General features: G+C 36.0%; 1 protein-coding gene across 3 annotated transcripts in view; it reads right to left on the bottom strand.

The window, feature by feature from the left end:
- Window positions 1-22,332, bottom strand: part of LOC119072734 (serine/threonine-protein kinase NIM1) — a 42,960-nt gene that overhangs the window by 11,904 nt on the left and 8,724 nt on the right. For all 3 annotated transcript variants that reach the window (XM_037178010.1, XM_037178012.1, XM_037178011.1), the window contains one exon: window positions 4,391-4,605. The gene's annotated coding sequence lies outside the window, so the exon portion shown is untranslated. The remainder of the gene's footprint in view (window positions 1-4,390; window positions 4,606-22,332) is intronic.

Here is a 22,332-nt window from a genome sequence, read left to right as displayed (position 1 = left end):
CCTGGTTTATTTTACTCTGCCGTGCTTTCTTTCGTTTTTTTTTTCGCTTTTTTGAGGTTTTGAGGTCATTTTCAAGAGTTGTTTAACGATGGAAAAAAAAAGTTGAAAATTGCATTTCGAGGGTGTTGTTTGTGACTAGCCACAAGAGTCAACGGGAAAATGCAATTTCCATCTTTTTCCCGGCTTTTTTCACACCAAAGACCTTTGAAGTTTCAGCGGAGGTGAGAAAATAGTCATTTTCTCTCCTCCGCTGAACTTCGGAAGAACGTCGTGTCCACCTCGGAAAAAAAATTTACATTTTCTCGGGTGAAAAAGAAATTCCAGTTATATAATAGAATCGCTCACAACGCTTCGCCTAAAAGTTTTGATACAATAACTGTTGACCTGCGTTGCCTGTTAGATAAAGAAGGGTAATAAAATTGTTTTGCAATCAAATGTGCAAATAATGTTGAACTGATAAAATAAACTGGAATTTATCTCGTCATTTATTCAGATTAGATTTCTAATTTAGCGTGCTGTAAATTGAAATTTAGCAAAAAAAAGATGAGTGAGTACATGTTCAATAAATTTACGATTTTTATGTGAGCATTTCAACGATAAAAGCTTCACTTAATGAACAATAATTTTTAAATTGACATTAATCGAAACTTTTAAATAAAATTGTAACAAAATGTTATAAATAAAAGCGATGTTCAACCCCCAATATCATATTTTATGATGTTCCAATTTACAATAGAAGAGGGGAAAAAATCACAAACTTCTGCTACAGATTTTTATTTGCTGCGACAATATGCTACGTAATTATGTTCGCAACGAAATTTATAAATTTTCCATCCAAAACTGTGCAAATTGATGGATTATTGAAGAGACAATTGAATTTCTATTTGGTTCGTATCACGCCCTAGGACATTCCACCAGCACAATTTTCAAAGAAGTAAAAAAAAAAAATATTTCGTTTTGAGAATGAGTCTTTTACGGATTTTGGTTTCTATTCACATTGTATGATCGACATCAAATAGATGGAACAAAACAAAAACTTTTCGTTTTTTTTATGTCAGGGAGAAAGAAAAACATTTTATGAAGAAGAAAAAACAACTTGAGATTAATGATTTTGTTCGGCAAAAACTTAGACACTTTCATTCATTCAGAATTCTTTCGATGTATGTATGTCACCGTTTATGTTTTATCTTAAAGAAAAACAATTTTATCTACCTAGGTGAAATAATAGCAGTGAAAAAGTGCTATTATTTCGCCGTCGGTAGATAAAATAGCGTATTCACCTCTGTCCAAATGTTTATTTAGACACTTGGGGTTATACCATTCGCCTTCGGCTCATGCAATAACTCCCCAAGTGTCTAAATAAACATGTGGACAGAGGTGAATAATCTACTATTAAAAGTTATGCCAAAGTCAACAAAAACTCAAAATAGCTTAAAAGCTCCAATTCATTCGTTTAACTTAAATAAAGTCATGCAAATTATGAGACATCATACCCACGTGAAAATAATGTTGTTCTGTTTCTATATTATTTATTGAAATGCGGCACAAACTTATTTTTTTTATATTTTGAATTCCTTTATATTGTAAAATGCATGTCAACAAATTGAAGTACAAGATTTGAAATCAACCGATTGAAAATAATTTGATTGATTGAAGTAATAGACCCGATAATAATACTGGTCACACGCTTGCCGTCTATAACAGGTTAATGTGAAACTCTTCATCTCTCTCACTTCATTCTCTTCACTGCTGAAAGGCTATGAGCACATTAAAATCGCTTACATTACCCACTCTTTTTGTTGATATCTCATACGAAGATATTGCCGGAAGCAATATCGACAGCCTCATACGAAGTCAAACTTAAGAAATCATATATTTCTATGTCTATATACATCTCAATATAGCTGTATGTCATATATAGGATGGCTGAAACGACCAACATAAATAAGCAATTACTTCTCTGTTAACAAAAACTCTCTACAATTTTCCTCAATATATTTCTCTTCTACGCCTTACAGTCGTAAATACCTTTCCACCAACTAAAAACTCATAAAATTCGGTCAAGTTCACTCGAGTTAAATAGTCGCAATGCATTCAAATCGGGACCTATTTGCAAAAATCGCTTGGTGCCCTGTACATACCTGGGTCACACCAAGGGCCTTAACTCGCGAGTCGGTCATCCAATTTTTATGAACTTTTTAGCCCCGTACGAAGTACGAAGGGGCTTATAGGATTACGATGCCGTGTGTAATTGATGGAATTCGAAGCAGACGGTAAGGGCAAAGTGTTTGCCTATGTTCATAGATGACGAATCTGCAATAAAAATTTTGTCTGTCCGTCTGTCCGTCTGTCACGTCGATATCTTGAGTAAATCAAATCCGATTTCAAAAATTTTTTTTCCCTGAAAGATAGTCGAAATAGTGAGGCTAAGTTCGAAGATGGGCATATTCGGGTCGGCCCTTCGTGAGTTAGGGCCACCTAAGTGATTTAAGGTCTTTTGGTGATATTTATGGCAAAATAAACGATGGAAATGTAAATGACACGGCAAATGATAGGTATACCAATCCAATCAATACCAATCCAGGAAAAAAAAGTTTTTTAAAATCGGGTGAGTGGACCGTGAGTTAGGGCCTTAGAAGTGAAATGCTACTAGGGCCCTATGTATATTTTACATAGAACTCGAGTAAATTTCATTCGTTTTTCGTAATTTTTGTTTGATTTGGAAGGTAATCGAATGCCGAATAGAATGTAGTTGAAAAAAAATTAAATTTGGATCCTTGGCCTAAGGCCGCTACTAGGGCCCTATGTGTATTTCACATATAACTCGAGCAAATTTCATCCGTTTTTCGTAATTTTTGTTTCATTTGGAAGGTAATCAAAGGCCGAATAGAATGTAGTTGAAAAAAATTTTAAATTTGGGTCCTCGGACTGAGGCCGATACTAGGGCCCTATGTGTATTTTACATATAACTCGAGCAAATTTCATCCGTTTTTCGTAATTTTTGTTTCATTTGGAAGGTAATCAAAGGCCGAATAGAATGTAGTTGAAAAAATTTTAAATTTGGGTCCTCGGACTGAGGCCGATACTAGGCCCTTCAAAAAATAAAATTTTAGGGCGATTTGAAATTTTCGTTTCATTTGAAAGGAACGTCGTAACGGGGCTTCGTAATTGCGCTATGCGCAATTTGTAAGATGTACATATTCCATAATAATTTTACTTTAACTACATTAACCGGCGCAATAGGCTTACGGTCAAAGTAGGGTGACAGACGCACTAGGGTCACGTACGCAATAGATATACGGGTTTGTACGGGGCTCAGTCGCAGCAAACGCTCCGACTGTTCTGATGGCTCGTTTTTTGCGGAAGATATCATCGAAATACACTAAAGCGATTGTGGAGCACCAGCTCGGGAGGGGTCAACCCAAAACCGCCGATCTTTTATCTTAACCTTTCTTTGACATCGCCCAACGAAAAAGAAAAGAATTTTAAAAATTGGATCCGATTGACTCAAGTTTACGTGCGCTGACAATTCATAAATGAACGGTAGAACACGTATTTTTACGCAGCGTTAAATCGTCCCATTCTCATAAAACAAGTGTTAAAATTCATTTTTTCGTTCACTTTTCAGACACTCGTTAACTTAAAATTCAAATCAAATTGCGCACTTACGGCGTGAGTTTAGTTAGAGAACGGACAGACCGACAATTTTTTCCGCTGATTTGGCATCTCTGGCAAGGTTTCCCCTTGCTAAGGGAGTTCATCTCGACGTGTTACAAACGTTGTGGTAAGCCTATAGATTCCACTGCTTCATATGGGTATTAAACAGAATAAGACAACTACTCTTACAGACGTGAAGTGTTTGTCTAAAATAATCGAGTCTTTTACATCCGTTGATCTAATTCGACAGATTGCTTCCTACCTCTTCAATGCTCTCAACACACACCAAAACATTCTGCACCCCCCTTTCAATAAAGTGGTTTAACCAGCCAACACTTAAATTATTCTCTTTGAAAATGCGGTTTGGACTGTTTGTCGAACTCAATTTGTGTTGTTTGGTACACCATTTTCACATGGGTACGTCAGTACGAAGCCTCTCATTGAATTCTATTAAGACGGCTGCATGTAGCCAAATATATGTTGGGGAAGATACAGTTACTGTGGATTTACATAGCAACGTAAAAGTGACAGATGCAATGTTTTTTAAATACTGCAACCCGAAGTTTCATTCATAAAATTAAAATTATGAATGAAATTTCGAGTTGCCGTATGAGAAAATTTTTGCATCTGTCACTTTTACGTTGCTATGTAAATCCACAGTAATCCTTAAAGGTGATGGACGTTCACTTTTTTACGATAAATTTAAAAATTCAAATGTTTTGCATTAATTTACCTCTTGTGCACATCTTGGGTCCGATTGTAGGGCCTGTGTCAGACGCTGATATGGCGGTGTTGAAGGAGAGGGTGGTTTCGGGCCGTCAACCTCCAGGACGAATGATGGGTGCACAAAATGTAGTAATGTTATGGTTGCGTTTTTCGCTCACGTTCTTCAAACCATGTTTGATGCCAGTCGTTGTGTTATATTATGGTTCGCAACAGTTTACGATCCTGTAAATGTAAAAACAGAAAGAATTGTTTTCAAGCAAACTTTTCATGTCATTTTCATTTCAACTCCCGTACGCTAATTGGAAGAAATTTTCCAATTAACCAAAGGAATTTTAATTAGTTTCATGGAACGCAGGCGATAAAGTAGAGATTAGCATAATTTTTGATATATAAATGAGAAAATTAAACTAAGAAGGTTTTGTATATACGGGGAGCTTTCATTTTCCTAGCATATGCTCTATGCACACTCATTTCACTCAATCAATAGGGCCTGTACAACAATGGCTTTTCTTTCTTTTTCTTCGAAAGCATTTTGGCACGCAATATTCGAATTTAAATATAATTTATTGTTATTGAAAAGAAACTTGTATTGATCAAGAATGAATTTCAAGTACAAATCGGTTTTCTACCTAATTTTTTATAGTTCATATCAAACGTTGATGGAATATGCACGGAATAAAATTCTTTTTCATGTTCCAGAGCTAATCTATTTTACCACATTGACCTTGGTTTCTGTTTAAGGTATTACTGTAATTAATGGTCAGTTCACATTCGCAACCAGTAATTACTCATTCTTCCGAGAAATGATACTCTACAAAATTGTATACCGACACTTTAAGTGCTGTGTAGCGATTATTTTGTTGCGTGATCTGTACACACAATCGGAAGTATTAAAAGAAAATCTTTTAATTGTATCCCCATGTAAATTAATGAATCCGATGAAGGACATAACAGGACACACGCTTATGACAAAAAATAGAATCCCAACAAAAATCTCTTCGAGAAAAGTGTGACGCAGTCTTTCTTCTTCTTCTTTTTCAGCCTGTTTCTATCCACTGCTGGATGTAGGCCTCTCTAAGTTCTTTCCATTTCGTACGCAGTCTTGGAAGTGCAATTTCTAAAATGAATGATATCGCTAGAGTTGACGCTTTCAGCTTCGTTACGCACAAATTAAATTTTACACCCAATTTTAGTTCAAACAAGCTGGCTTAGTTTTTCTCATCATCTGCCAAATAGTTTTTACCAAAAAAAAATTTGATTGGAAACAACCAAAATTTCAACAAAAAAATCTGCGTCGCATGTGGCAGATAAATTTTCTTGCTGGTCTGTTCCTGAACATTTGCCACTTTGCGACGCAGAAACAGGCTGAAAAAGAAGAAGAAGATAGACTGCGTCACACTTTTCTCGAAGAGATTTTTGTTGGGATATCAGTCGTTTTAGAAGTTTTAGAACCCTGCTTTTTATAACAGAAATTCGGAAATTTGGCAAAATTTGAAAATTTGGGGAAAATCGAAAATTTGACGAAAATAGAAAATTTGACGAAATTAGAAAATTTGACGAAATTCGAAAATTTGACGAAAATCGAAAATTTGACGAAAATCGAAAACTTGACGAAAATCGAAAATTTGACGAAAATCGAAAATTTGACGAAAATCTGCCACCATTCAAGAAATATCTCTAAAACCCCAATTGACCCACCCATTTCCAACTTTCGACATTTTTCACAAATGCCCCTCTGTTCTACTCGTAAAACTCTGAGACTTTGCCGAAGAAAGTAACTCTCTATCTGCCACCATTCAAGAAATACCTCTAAAAACATAATTGACCCACCCATTTCCAACTTTCGACATTTTTCACATATGCCCCTCTGTTCTACTCGTAAAACTCTGAGACTTTGCCGAAGAAAGTAATTCTCTATCTCTCATAACCCAAAAAGATATTAGTCCTTTCATCCTACGCTCGAGTAGCTCAAAATTTGGTCACTCTAATCACTCTAGCTCAAACGAATCTGCCCCGATTTTTTTAATTATTTTTTTGTTCGAATCGCGTTACGAATACCTTTCATTTGATCGGTCGCACGCCTCTGTAGGTTTCAATACAGCTAAGCTACAGCCGAAAACGCGTTCCCGACCCTCGAAAACCACACTCAGAAACCACTTCGAGGCCAATAAAACAAAATTCTGGTTTTTCCTGGGGTAATGGCGTATCACATTTTCATTTTTATGCCCACCCTGAGGTTCCTGCAAAATTTCATGGAGATTGGCTGACTAGTTTCCGAGATCGACCGTCGATAGATAGACAGATAGAAACATACAGAGTAAGTTGAAAGATTTTGATTGTTTGGAAAACGTTAATTTGGTGCATTTTCTATCAAAATGACCAACTTCAAAACGATGTATCTCCGGCAATTCTAAAGTTACATAGTCGAGTGATAGCTCGTTTTGCTCGTATTTGAAGCGCGAATAAGATAGAATATGATTTGTGGTGATAGAGGCCAAAGGAAAGAAACTTAAATTCTCGCCTATACATAGTTGCCGCGTCTCAAAAAAATTTCTTCGTTCTTTTTTTGGAAGTTAGACTGCGTCAAGTCCTGCGCTATCGCTCCGGACATGATTTTGTGTTCTGCTTTCGACTAAATTCGGTCTTTAGTAAGTCGTAGAAAAGAAAAACTTTCAGCACGACACAGGGCCTATTTTTGGTAATTTGGTAATTTGGCCAAAAATTTCCAAAAACTTAGATCGACCAAAAACCGAATTTTTTCACAATTTCGAACAGTTTCGGCAACTCATGAGCTCAGCCTTGTGTTTTAGCCGGCCCTCAATGATTTTGGTTGATTCTTGACACTATCAGCTTTCAAACGAAGTCGAGTATGATTAATTTGATAGATGAGAGCGTCAGTAAGCAATTATTTATTTATTTATTTATCAACAGTATAAAACCAACTGATATTTATGACAAAAATAGAAATTAAAGATGAAAACAAGAATCATATTCAAACAATTGAAGAAAAAATATTCGTCAAATATTCGATATAAAAAAGCTGAAGAAAATTCAAAAACAAGAAAAAGAAAAGGAAAAGAGGAAAACAAATCTGTAAATCAAATCAATCAAATTGCAATGAACGAAACGGCAGCTAAACACTTAGCTCATCCTGTAGGTGATAAACGAAATCAAACAAAATCACTTAGAACCGGCTAAGACACACGGCTGAGCTCAGGAGTTGCCGAAACTGTTCGAAATTGTGGAAAAATTCGGTTTTTATACGATCTCAGTTTTTTGAAATTTTTGGCAATTTTTTGGAAATTTTGGTAGAAATTTCCAAAAAAATTACCAAAAATAGGCCCTGGCACGACACCGACAAATTGAAAGGAGTAGAGTCTTCTTTGTGCAATTAATTCCTCGAGGACTGGATACAAAGGTACCAAAATGCGCAAGGGGTTTGTAGAACAAAGACGTACACTGAGGGAAATGCTCCTCAAAATTCTCCCTATCGCTCAGTCCGCACATAAAATTTCTTTCCAGAGATTTCATTCTTTACAGCCACCAGATACCAAATCACCAATAGAACAAACTGACAAATTAAAATGAAAAGTCATATATTTAAATGTGTGTGTGACAGCTTCGTGTACAGACAGTCAAGAGGGACTCTTAATGTCAAAAGTAGTCCATAACCTATCGATCCAACAATATTTGATCAAAAGAAGTAACAGATTTTGTAATTATACACATGATTGTATGGTAAAGCGTCAGAAATGGTTAAATTCTAAATTAATCAAAAGTGCATGATTCTATCAGCAAAGAAATAAGGTGGAACTTTGACAGCGTCAAAACAAAGTTTGTTTGCTAGAGAGAGTATTGTCCCTGAACAAAATTCGTTACCAAACGCTTATGTTGCAACATCTCATACTTTAATATAAAATTAAAACGAAAATAATTAAATGTTAGACAGACGCCGTCTGAATCTTGAAAGGTGAAACATTCGTTCATCTCATTAACTTAGTACAAATGCACAACCATTACCAGATTTCATTTTCCCGATTCGTATTGCAGACTTATTCTTATCTCATAATCTGATATGCTGAATGCTGATGCGACGTTTATGCAACGAGCGCGAATTCGCATAATTGAAATTCTTATGAAAATGTTTACACACCTCCTTCGTTATGTTACATAAGTAAAACCATAACCTCAACCATGTCGAATATAATTTGCAAGGCACGATCGAGAAATTAGAGTTTACTGTGAAAAATTATGTTTTCATTTTCGAAGTGCAACTGTAATTCGTTCATGCATTCAATGCACATTTTTCTTGTATAAATTCCACAAATTAACATAAAATGCAAATTTCTGTCTTGAAAAAAAAAATGAATTTCAACAACGAAATATGTAAACTATATACAACAGAAGATATTGAATTAATTGGAGCTAAAGGAAGTAATCTGCATAATAATTTCCCTGTGCTTTAACCTTGAACTTGAATTAAAATTAATGTAAGAAAATTTCCATCGAAAATTTATGGAATTTATAGAATTTGTAAACGAATTAAAACAAACATTATTGCATTATGATTACGGGGCACGGTAAAATAATGTTTTGTTACAAAATCAGAAGCAAAGTAGCATTAAATCAGCAATGAGCATTGATTCAATTTAAGAGCAATGAATATCAGAGCTTGGACCCGAACCCAAGCAAACACGTTGAGTTATATCTTTATGGCTACTTAGCCTGATAACTAGTGATAGAAACGTGAGATAAAGATTTTGTCACCCATAAAAATCAGAAATATTTTAACTAATAATAATAATAATCGGGTCGTTTTGCGCACACGATGTGTGAAGAAACAAGCTTCGCTCTTTTCGGCAATCTCACATCTAGTGTGCAAAACAACACAATCGTAGTTTACATCTATTATGTCACTTTAGCTTAAAAATGGGATTTTTATGTCCTCTCTTTCGCGTTAATCACCTACTGAGAATTTGCAGGTTTCAGAGTATAATCCAACAGCGGTTTATTGCTCTGATTTCCCAAAGAACTTATATGCTGATAGAAGACTGGTACCGAACACAAAATGCGAGATTAACACCTCGCGACCTTGATACATTCTTAATCAGAGTGTGCTAAATTTTAAAAAATGTAGAAAACCAAAACAGACAAACCAGACTACCGTTGCCGATTTATCTCGCCTAATGCCAGAATCAGTATATATAAGTTGTTTGTGATTTCCCTTCTTCCCTAGGAATCAATTGAAAACCTTTTGATGTGAAATTAAACATCAGTCAAAAAATCCTTAAAGGGTAAATGTGACGCAAGTCCTTTATCTTACTTACAAAATAACTGATATCGCTGAGGGTGACGCATTGTGCGCCTTTCGCAGAAGATTTATCCACAAAAAATTGACCCAAAAAAATTTTGAAAGAAAGTTTTACCAAAAAAAAAACGAAGTGACTAATGGCACGCGCGTGCGATTAGTGTATAATAGCATTCGCACGCACGTGCGATTAGTGTTTAATAGACTATTCGCACGCGCGTGCGATTAGTGTTTAATGGACTATTCGCACGCGCGTGCGATTAGTGTATAATGGACTAATCGCCGGCGCTCACAAAACAAAACGAAGTCCCCCACAAAAAACAATGAAGTCACCTAATGATTCCTTTTACAAAACGAAACGAAGTGAACAGTGACTTCGTTTACAATAAATGATGGAATTTGTTTATGTACTGTCCGTTTGACAAGAGGATCGCCACGGTTCAGCAGGGGTTTTTGAACATTTGTTTTTTACACGTTGGCACACGTGCTCTTGTCAGATTCAAGATTCTTTTTACGAAGGTTACGCTGATTATACTTTGTGAAAAAGGCCAATACCTTGCAAATATGTCACATCTTGGACAGAATTTGACACTGCAATATCTGCAACATGAAAAAACTAAATGTTCGAAACCCCCTGAAACCCCGTGCTTCCACCTACGTAATATACACAAACTAGGTGAGCCAATCTTAATTTATATGTCTAAGACACAAAATAAAACGAAGTCATCTAGTGACTCCTTTTACAAAATGACCGTGACACAACTACTGATTCCTTCTACAAAAGAAAACAAAGTCACCTAGTAACTACTTTTACAAAAACATAAGCTACGTCGACCTTGTCGACCCGTATGAAACACCTATCAGTGTCGAAGCTTCAATCATATTACAATATTACACTCTAAAACTGCATCTCTAAATAATAATTAATGAAAATCGCTTGAAAATGACTCAAAGAAGTGGGCAAAAACACTAAAATCCAATATGGCGGCAGCTATTTTATTAGTGCTCTAAAAACAATATCTTTGCTTTACAGTCATACATACCTTTAAAACTAAAATAAAAAATTCACGAAAATCAGATGAAATTTACACAAGATAGAAGCAAAAAAAGCAACCCTAACTTCCGATCCCATCATCCGATATTGACAATTTTTTCCCCTGTTAGAGGAGGTATAGATTTCGTCAGCTGTTCCTAACAATGCCATTGGTTGCATAGCTCCGAAGATTTATATGCGAAAAACCAGTCCCCTATAATAGCTCTAATTTTACGATTACGAAACGGGAGCAAAATAGTTTATCAAAATCTGAATCGATTTACTCAAGTTAGAGCGATTGTATGAATGTTCGTTGTAATTTTTGTTCAAATGCTGAAAATAAATCCGGATAGTTAGAGCGATGACAAACATTACAGAAGGAACTATTTTCTCGTTGATTTCGCATCTCTGGACAACCACGTAAGGTTTCCCCCTACTCAGGTAATGCCAAATATAACTGAATACTGAACTTTGCACCATCTGTGACTGCATCATAGGGACAATTATTCGAAAAAAAGTTTTAACGTGCGACTACAACCACAACTCTGCTACTAGAATGAAAATAAGAAATATTTGGAGTGTAACTAAAAACACACAACACATCAACGCACTTCAAGCATGAGTCGTACACGTACTCTGAATAGGGTACTGAAACTTCACAATATGTCACACAACTAAAAAACACCGGAAAAATATTTTCATCTCAAATAGAGTACTTTCTGCAGCAAACCATTATGATCACTTTAGCTTGGAGTGCGTTGAACACAAGCAATAGATATCTTTGAAAATTTGAAGGCTTTTTTGTCTTTGGAAGAATGAGTGTTCAATGAACACTGTTCATGCTAGTAGCAGTGTTGTGCTACAACACATTGTATATGCAAAATAAACTAGAATTATAATACTTTCTGACTAGCCAAAGATTAGGGCGCGTGCGAATAGTCTATTAAACACTAATCGCACGCGCGTGCGAATAGTCTATGATACACGCGCGTGCCATTAGCATCGGCCAAAAAAAATCCTAATATCTAAGTTGGGGTCGTTGGAGTTAAGGGGGAGAAGTCAAAAAGTTGCTGTAAATATGTTCCGCCGTCCTCAAAAAAAATTTGTTAAAACATTTTTGGTACTGAACTTGCGTCACGCCCGCTTCCTAACGTGCGGGCATGATTCCTTAAGCGAAAATCAACGTCTATGCTGGAATAAAATTTCACAGGAAGCATGTTGAGTTGGGACGTTAAACCCGAAGGGGAAATCGGTATTCTCACTATAGTCAAAATGGACCCACGTACGTACTGTGCTTTACGTAAATAGGTAATGTAAAGGCATATTTCATATGAGCGAAGCGCCATTTACATTGCCGTAAAAGTGATTTACATACGAAAAGAGCATTTTACGTTTATCGATACTAGTTGAGCAAAGTTGAAAAATTCGTTACTTTCACCAATGCCATAAAACAACTGCGCTGCTGCTGTTTGCTGATAATTTGAAAACTTTTAATATTTTCGAATCGATTTTCATTCACGGAAACAAAAAAAAACTTTATTTTTTGTACCAAATAATGACCATGTTAAAAGGCACATAAAAAAATAACAATTGAAAAACATCGGAAACGTGCAGCTAGTACAGCATTCTAATGTAAATTTTTATGTATTGCCCGGATTATATGGAGCAAATAATATCCTTCGCACATTATTCATCAGAAAGATGTTCGTGTGTAGTATATTGTAAATTTCTGATACTTTTATGAAAATTGATGAGCGGGGTATGGTTCGCTTTACCGAATTGTAATATTTGTACATGGAAGGCGTGCTATTTATATGCACATAAAGACAACGTCTATAATATCCCCCGTATACAATGCCTAGGTTACATCGAATATCAAGAAAACGAGCTTGTATACGAACATACACCATAAATTATCGAAAGTGGATTTTCATTAGAAAATTGAACTTAATTTTCCTTTTGTTTTAGAACAAGCAGCATTGATTCAAAATTTTAGTGAACATAATGTCAGAATAAATCATTTTTCTCCCCTTTTTTGAATGCTACAATTAAAATCGTTTCTGGCAAGCTCATTGATTTATAAGTAAATAAATTTCCAAAAGGTACGATACACAGGATACACAGTCTCTCACAAGCACACAATTCGAAGCTTACGAGCGTCGTTTTGTTACACTACGTAAGACTAAAATAGTTAATTATGAATAGCATAATTCCAATTCAACACACAATATTTTGTAAAACTCGGCTTTTCCTCGGGTTTGTTAGAGATTGACATAGCAACAGCAACCACATCAATTTGTAATCAGAAGAAGTTTTAGTCTAAATTGTGTGTTCGTCATGAATTGACCATATTAAACTTTCCTCTGTATAAATCCTAGTTTGACTGAGTCTATGTCTCAGATTCGCGGACTCCAACAGGTTATGGGCCCAGGACCGTAACTAGATCGGATGGAAACCAATTAATTAAATCACGATGTGTATTGTCACACTCGTCCTACGACCTCCAGTGACAATCTTGACATCTAGTGCCTAAAAAAGCATTTATCACTGGGTTGTAGTATTATTAACTATTATGTCATCGAGTGCAAAGTACTTAATTGTTTGTTCTGACGCACTTGTTTTTTTTTTAAGAGTTAAAGAGGCCCTAAGGAAGGCAGCCTATTATTATGTCCAAATCAAATCACGTAAGGAACACGAATTTTAGTGGCACATGAAGTATGAAATGCAAAAATTCGTAATACTTTATGTGCCACTAGTCTACCTCTATGTGTGCCACTATAAAAACGAGCCATCAGAACAGTCGGAGCGTTTGCTGCGACTGAGCCCCGTACGAACCCGAATATCTATTGCGTACGTGACCCTAGTGCGTCTGTCACCCTACTTTGACCGTAGACCTATTGCACCCGTAAACGTAGTTGAAGTAAAATTATTATGAAATGTGTACATCTTACAAATTGCGCATAGCGCAATTACGAAGCCCCGTACGACGTTCCTTTCAAATGTAGCACAAATTTCAAGTTGACCTAAAATTTTAATTTATTGAGAGGCCTAAGGCCAAGTTACGGCCTTAGTCCAACGACCCAAATTTATTTTTTTTCCAACAGTATTCTATTCGGCCTTCGATTACCTTCCAAATGAAACAAAAATTAGGAAAATCGGATGAAATTTACTCGAGTTATATGCAAAATACACTTAGGGCCGAGTAGCGGGCTTAGTCCAACGACCCAAATTTTGATTTTTTTCAACAACATTCTATTCGGCCTTCGATTACCTTCCAAATGAAACAAAAATTAGGAAAATCGGATGAAATTTACTTGAGTTATATGCAAAATACACTTAGGGCCGAGTAGCGGCCTTAATCCAAGGACCCAAATTTAATTTTTTTTCAACAACATTCTATTCGGTGTTCGATTACCTTTCAAATGAACCAAAATTTAGGAAAATCGGATCAAATTTACTCGAGTTATATGCAAAATACACTTAGGGCCGAGGAGCGGCCTCAGTCCAAGGACCCAAATTTCAAACATTTTTCTCACCACATTCTATTCGGTGTTCGATTACCTTTCAAATGAAACAAAATTTAGGAAAATCGGATCAAATTTACTCGAGTTATATGCAAAATACACTTAGGGCCGAGGAGCGGCCTCAGTCCAAGGACCCAAATTTCAAACATTTTTCTCACCACATTCTATTCGGTGTTCGATTACCTTTCAAATGAAACAAAAATTAGGAAAATCGGATCAAATTTACTCGAGTTATATGCAAGATACACTTAGGGCCGAGGAGCGGCCTCAGTCCAAGGACCCAAATTTCAAACATTTTTCTCACCACCTATTCGGTGTTCGATTACCTTTCAAATGAAACAAAATTTAGGAAAATCGGATCAAATTTACTCGAGTTATATGCAAAATACACTTAGGGCCGAGGAGCGGCCTCAGTCCAAGGACCCAAATTTCAAACATTTTTCTCACCACATTCTATTCGGTGTTCAATTACCTTTCATATAAGACAAAAACTAGCAAAATTGGATGATATTTACTCGGTCTATACGCAAAATACACTTAGGACCGAGGAGCGGCCTCAGTCCAAGGACCCAAATTTAAAACGTTTTTCTCACCACATTCTATTCGGTGTTCAATTACCTTTCATATAAGACAAAAACTAGCTAAATTGGATGATATTTACTCGATCTATACGCAAAATACACTTAGGGCCGAGGAGCGGCCTCAGTCCAAGGACCCAAATTTAAAACGTTTTTCGCCACATTATATTCGGGCTTCGATTACCTTTCAAATGAAACAAAAATTACGAAAAAAGGATGAAATTTACTCGAGTTATATGCAAAATACACTTAGGGCCGAGTAGCCTTTCACTTCTAGGACCCGAACTCACGGTCCATTCACCCGATTTTAATAAACTTTTTTTTCCTGGATCGGTATCGACAATACCTATCTTTTGCCGTTTCATTTGCATTTCCATCGTTTTTTTTTGCCGTAAATATCCCCAAAAGACCTTTAAGCACTTAGGCGGCCCTAACTCACGAAGGGCCGACCCAAATATGCCCATCTTCGAACTTAGCCTCACTATTTTGACTATCTTTCAGGGAAAAAATTTTTGAAATCGGATTTGATTTACTCAAGATATCGACGTGACGGACAGACAGACGGACAGACAAAATTTTTATTGCGGATTCGTTATCTATGAACATAGGCAAACACTTTGCCCTTACCGTCTGCTTCGAATTCCATCAATTACACACGGCATCGTAATCCTATAAGCCCCTTTGTACTTCGTACGGGGCTAAAAACATGAAGTGAAACAAAGCTCACGGGACACATACACCTCAGTTCAGTGAACTCTCTGGGTAAATTTGGTTACCGATGTAATAAAACAAAAGCATAATTAAAATCGCCGATTCAATATACCTAATTTATTGATGTAAGTATAAAATTTTGTCTGCCCCGAATATGGACTTTCATGTATTATACATACGACTCGATAATAATGTAAACTGCATTATTACTATACGGTGAACCATTTCGAAACTACATAACTTCGAATATGGGACATAAAGTATTACTATTCTCATTTCGATTCGGTTGGCCTGCATTGTGGGTTTTATGTACAATGCTTACCATTATATATATACGACCTGACCGATGTATATTTGAATATTTTATGAATTCAATTTGAATTTCGTTTTACAGCCACGAAAGTGTAGATAGGTCTGCTTCTATTTCGAGTTAGATTGCTTCGAAAACACGAAACAAATTTTATTTGAAATAAGGAGTATGATATAGTTGATAGTCCGTTCTGGAGGTTGGCTTGGTTGGATAGAATAAATCGAGTCAAGTCAAAAAAGAAAGACAAGAAATTAGTTTGAAATGGATATCAGTCGAAATCAAGGGTGTTACACAGTCAGGAATCAACAACCATACATTTCTATAACAAAGATAATTGACCTTTCATTGCACAATACCCATTCCAACATGAAAAAGCTTATTTCGGTAAATTGTTAATGTCCAATTTGTTTGATAGACATATTACGAACTTTTAGTTGTTCAGACAATAGTTCAGTGTTGATGTTTCACATTGAAAAGGTGTCTTTCCAAAGGTGCTTTGGTCTTTCATAAATTTAGTATTAAAATGTGCAAAAGGATCTTCGGTAAACGGAATATAAAAGATTCAGGCCCGGTTGAGCCCATGGACAATGGGCGCTGAAAGAATGGAGGACGCTGATAACGTAGACCATTGAAAAAAACTTTGGTTTCAGTGAGACATTGTCTTTTTGGGTCCAAGGCAGGGCCCTGAAAATGCTAAAACGAACCTAGTTCTATGTTGTTTGATGTAAAGAGATTGTCGACCCGTCTCCCCTGGTACACTATATCACGAAAAGTCGAGATACCTGAGGCGCCAGATGATTGCCCTTCTTCGAAAATCGAATCGTTCGAGGATCCGGAACGGTCCCGTTTTGGTGTTCTTTGACTTGAATCGATCAACCAAATTTTTAAATAATTATCTCTCCTCTAACTAAAACAAGCTAATTTATTTGAAAATGTAGATGTAATTTCGATAATTTTTAACGATTCCTTTATTATCATCCCTTGACTGTCGTGTGTGGGATACGAAAGATGATTTACACATATACATACAAAGATAAATACATTTAGGTCGATAGATCAATCGTCTTTAAAGAGATTTTAAAATATTTAATTAGAATCAGATCCAGTCTTTAAGAGTGATATCGCCAAAACTTGAACCAATTTTGGTGAAAATAAATACAATGGTTCGGCGATCCAGGCAAGCTATAGCTCGTTTGAATCGTCTTTCAATTCTAAGAAATAGGGATCTTTTAGTTTTTCTGTTAATTTCCCATTTTCGGAGTGAACACGTGAAAAGTCATAGCATGTCGAGGGGTGATGAAAACAGTTTTTTTGTGATAGCTCAAGATAGACATGTTTCTAAAAGTTGAAAATTTGTAGGAATATAGGCCTTTGGCAGACCTTCATAAAGAGTATAATCATCGGTATGGGCCGCCACCCGTTCTAGACCTATGACTCAAAATATGGTGAATGTTTGGACAGTCCTACTGGCTTGCAACAGAATTTATCCGCGGAACTGGCTATAGGGTGTTGTAGCTGGACTTACCCTCTTTCATTCCACATATAAAAAACCCCAGATAAATTCTGTTGCAAGCCATAAAGTTAGTTGAAGTAAAATGTCGCTCCAGGAGACCCATATTTTTCAGTGTTTTCAACTTGTTTTTGGTCTTCAAACAGGCTGGAGCGATGGGAATGAAATAAACTAAATCAAAATTACATGCTCAGCTTGAAATTGTCTTGAACCGAGCGATCATTGGTCTTGAAAATGTTGCTTTCCTCCTTCTTCGTAGAAGGTGGAAAACCTCATTTCTTTTACGTCACAAAATGAACAGAAACTCAATTGCTTGCTACGAATATAGGTTTATTGTAAAGCAGAGATGCGCAGCGTTCGCTGGATCGCCGAACCATTGTATTTATTTTCACCAAAATTGGTTCAAGTTTTGGCGATATCACTCTTAATAAAAGTCCGAAACATTCACTTCTAATAGCTATCTGATTAGTATGGAAACGATCAATATGTGCTACACCAGGATAGCAAAATAGCCATTTGTGTCACCATTATTACGAAATAAATCGGAGGCAACAGGTGGTTCATATTCCATTAAACAATTAGCTAACTCCAACAACTCAAACAACATTAATCAATCAATAATCTAATTATTATTGATTGACATTCTTGGATCGCGTTGCTAATGTGTGAGATAACTTATGTGCAGCGGAATTATTCCATGAAATTAACGTACCTGCGAGGGTGACCGAAACATATTACAGTTGTACGCTGAGCTTTTTGGCGTTAGTCAGTTTATAATTGGTTTTACCATACTAATAAGACACTTACAACATGTTCTGAGCATGCTATAATCTCTTATAAAGGTCGATATAATGACCGAATAATGGTAATTTTTATGCGTTTACTGAAACGCTGAACTGTGAAATTTCTTTAAAAAAATATTGTCAAAAGCCGGAGTTTTATTTTCGATGATTTCGCTTAACGGTAATTTTATTGTTTGTAAACAATTACATGAATCGATAAATTCAAAGGACACAAATGTCGTGGATCTAATTTAATTGATAGAAAATGGCTACAGTCGGCGACTTTGAAATAATTGACGCACTTCGTTTCAGCTGTTTTAAGATGATTCGCTTGGTTTTAACCGGTTTTACCACTGCCTCTCGCGTACCACGGGAGCTGGAAGCCCCCCGAGAACCAGAGAAACTCTCGGTATCGGGCCCAGCGATGGTTGAGGAGCCTATCCTTGGCTGAAACGTGGTGGCTGTCGGTTCAATTGCGCTTTATGCGCTGGGGTACTGCTCCCGGGGAAAGTGCAGTAAGGGTTGAGATGGGCTCTGGCCTCACCTTTGGTAATGTTGGTGCATGAACACCGGCATAAAAAGGTAGTTCTACCCGCTGATTGAGCGGTAATCTCGATCAAATCCTTTTTGGAAAGGAAGAGCTGTTAAGCTTATGGCAGGTAAGCTCTCTAATCTAAAGATATGTTATTCTGCCTCTCGCGTTTGTCTAACTATTTCACCAGCATAAGCAACTATAAGCAGATCTGTTTGTATAAGTGGATCAACTGAAACCAAATGTGTCACTTCTTTCGAAGTCGCTCACTGGCTCGCTCGATATGTTGATACAGTTTCCACTGATTACAACAAGTAAATACAATGTGGAAATTTAATCTCAAGTGGAACGAGTTAAATGCACTTGCTCTTGCAGCAGATAATCGAAATTCTATGAATAGATTACCAGTTCCAATTGTAGAAATATATTTGTGAGAGCCAGGCCCGGGCTGGCCATCATTAAACCATCGACGTCGCTTCACGGTATTGCCCGAGTAGGGTTTGAGCAGCTAGTCCGGCCCTGGTCAGAGCTATTATATGAAAGAATAGGGTTTGATATTTGATAGAAATTTTCTTTTTTGACGAATTGATATTGTAATGAACTTACGACACGACTTAACCGACATATTTTTTTCCAAGTATTCATGTGCTAGTTTATTCGATCAAAGTTAGAAGAGAACGTTTTAAAAATTGCCTTAAAAATGAGGGAGAGTTGAGTTTTTTTTCTCGTGATTGCCTTTTGCATGTACAGTTATGTACGTTTGATTTTAGACACTGTCGCATGAAGCTTTTGTTCTGCCTACAACCAGTGAAATTGTAAGTTACTTGAGTAAACTCTAATCAGGAAATAGATTGCACAAAGTGCGATTAGCCTTTATTTCACTATTCGCACTTTTCGAGTAAACTAAAAAGCTTCGAATGATGTAGTTAATGAAGCTAGCATTGACATAAATCATTAAAATGTAACCGTTGATGCTTCGTATTATGTTTTGACATAATCGCCATCTTCTACAAACATTTTGTAGATTGAGAATCACTCTCTTCTTCAAATACTTTGTAAAAGGTAGCATGTTACTCTTCTAAAAACATTTTGTAAAAGAAACCATCACTCTCCTCTACAAACACTTTGTAAAAGGAAGTGTCAGTTTCCCTTACAAACACTTTGTAAAAAGAAGGAATCATTCTCTTCTACAAACACCTTGTAAAAGGAAGCAACATTCTCTTCTACAAACACCTTGTAAAAGGAAGCAACACTCTCTTCTACAAACAGTTTGTAAAAGGAAGCAACACTCTCGTCTACAAACAGTTTGTAAAAGGAAGCAACACTCTCTTCTACAAACACTTTGTAAAAAGAAGCAACACTCTCTTCTACAAACAATTTGTAAAAGGAAGCAACACTCTATTCTACAAACACTTTGTAAAAGGAAGCAGCACTCTCTTCTACAAACAATTTGTAAAAGGAAGCAACACTCTATTCTACAAACACTTTGTAAAAGGAAGCAGCACTCTACTCTACAAACACTTTGTAAAAGGAAGCAACACTCTCTTCTACAAACAATTTGTAAAAGGAAGCAACATTCTCTTCTACAAACACTTTGTAAAAGTAAGCAACACTCTCTTCTACAAACACTTTGTAAAAAGAAGGAATCACTCTATTCTACAAACAATTTGTAAAAGGAAGCAACATTCTCTTCTACAAACAGTTTGTAAAAGGAAGCAACACTCTCTTCTACAAACAGTTTGTAAAAGGAAGCAGCACTCTCTTCTACAAACAATTTTTATCTACCTAGGTGAAATAACAGCAGTGAAAAAGTGAAACATTCATTCAATAACAGTCAAATTTTCATGTTTTAAGTCAATGCTGGCTTTATAAATAACACAATAAAAAACTTTCCAGTCTGGTGAAAAAGTGCAAATAGTCAAATAAAGACTAATCGCACTTTGTGCGAAAAGCCTTTTCGAATAATTTTACTAACGTTTTTGAGTGGGTAGATTATGTCAGTCGAATGTTCAATCTTCAATTAACCGTATATCGATTCCATAAAATAATTTAGTGTTGTAATCAGTGAGCTCAGTCGAAATTAATGGAGACAGAAGATTAACATTTTTATAGACAAAAGATAAACTGATAAAATCGAAAATATTGTGAGCACAACGATGGGAAGCATTAAAAAAAAATGTTTCGACTCGAACAAAATGCGTGTGCAAGAAGTAGACATTTATTCAAATTTCGTTAAAATTTGAGTATTAATATACCAAACGAAACGAAAAAAATCATTTTTATTGCATGAAAAACTGCAATAACAGAAAGGCAATGGTGTGATTTCAAAAATGAATTAAAAATAATTGCTCGCGCGATTCAAATCTAGAACATGAAAATTGAAGACTAATACGAAACCAAAAGTCGTTATTAAATGGATTTCGAATGTGAGTTGTCGTGTCGTGCTAGAGAGTTTAAAATTTACACTTTTCTCGAATACAGATTTAATTTGGCCGAAGGTGTCATAATGTTATTTACATGTTTTCACAGAAATATTGTTTATGCTAATAATTTGCATGGACATTTTGTTTAATCAATTCGTTAGGTTCGTTTAATGTCTACGAACTCGATTTTGTCTTTTATAATATTTTTGTGATTAAAGCGATTTCATTTTTTTTCATTTCTTTGACTATTGGCATCGCCTTTAAAAAGTAAGTTTTTTGCATTCATTCTGCCTACGAACAAAATATGACATGTAGCATCCCTTGTAAAAGGTCCCTTATTAAAATATTGATGCTTCTTAGAACTTTAGCTTTTATTTGTTAATGCGAAAAGCGAGTATCCTTATATTTGCACAACAAACAATTTTAAAAGTTGTGATATGACTTATTAATGACTGCGAAGCGATTGGGACGAAAAGTTCGGAAAGCGCGTTGGCGTTTTGATATTTGTAATACCTTTTCGCAGAAATGCCTTTTGTACACACACTCACAGACGTATTAGATGATATCCTGTGTAATGACATGACAATCGGAGGAAGTATGTTGAACGTGGGTTTCAGCTTCGTAAAAAAAATGACCGTGTTTCGGTGAATTTCTTACAAAATAATTTTATATGTAAAAGTGCGTGTCCTGGACACCAGGACACCTGAAAGAAAAATGTCATTGCAAAAAAGAAAGACTTCTCACACTTTCGCAAAAACATTTTGACTTATGGGTTCAATCCAATCCAAAGCGTTCCGTTTTGCCTCCGTTTACTTGACAGATCGTTTTTAACAATAGGAATGATAAGACGTTTCGACCAATGTTTCGATCTGTGAGAAAATTTGATACGTCTTTCGACGTTTTGCATTGTATGCAGTTCAAAAATACCATTTCTTATCAGGCCATGGCGACAGTGGTACTCGATACAGTGCTCTCTCGAACACGATACCGATTTGATCACGAAAAAGTCTAGCGAATCATAGTCAAAATGTAATTTCAACACCAAACTTCCTTACTCGTGGCCAGTTCTATGGTGAAGCTGCCATAAAGCGAACATGGCAAAGCGGGTTTTTGCACCTTCATAAGTCCCAAATATACACATGCGACTTGGGTTTTGATTCTTCTATAGATACGGAGTGCAATGTATCTACATTTGTCGAATTGTCAACCAACAGATGACTAAACCATCATAATATTTG

Source organism: Bradysia coprophila, assembly GCF_014529535.1.
Source record: "Bradysia coprophila strain Holo2 chromosome IV unlocalized genomic scaffold, BU_Bcop_v1 contig_84, whole genome shotgun sequence".
Classification (NCBI taxonomy): Eukaryota; Metazoa; Arthropoda; class Insecta; order Diptera; family Sciaridae; genus Bradysia; species Bradysia coprophila.
The sequence above is the reverse complement of the archived record's forward strand: the minus strand, read 5'-3'. Positions and strand labels throughout refer to the sequence as shown.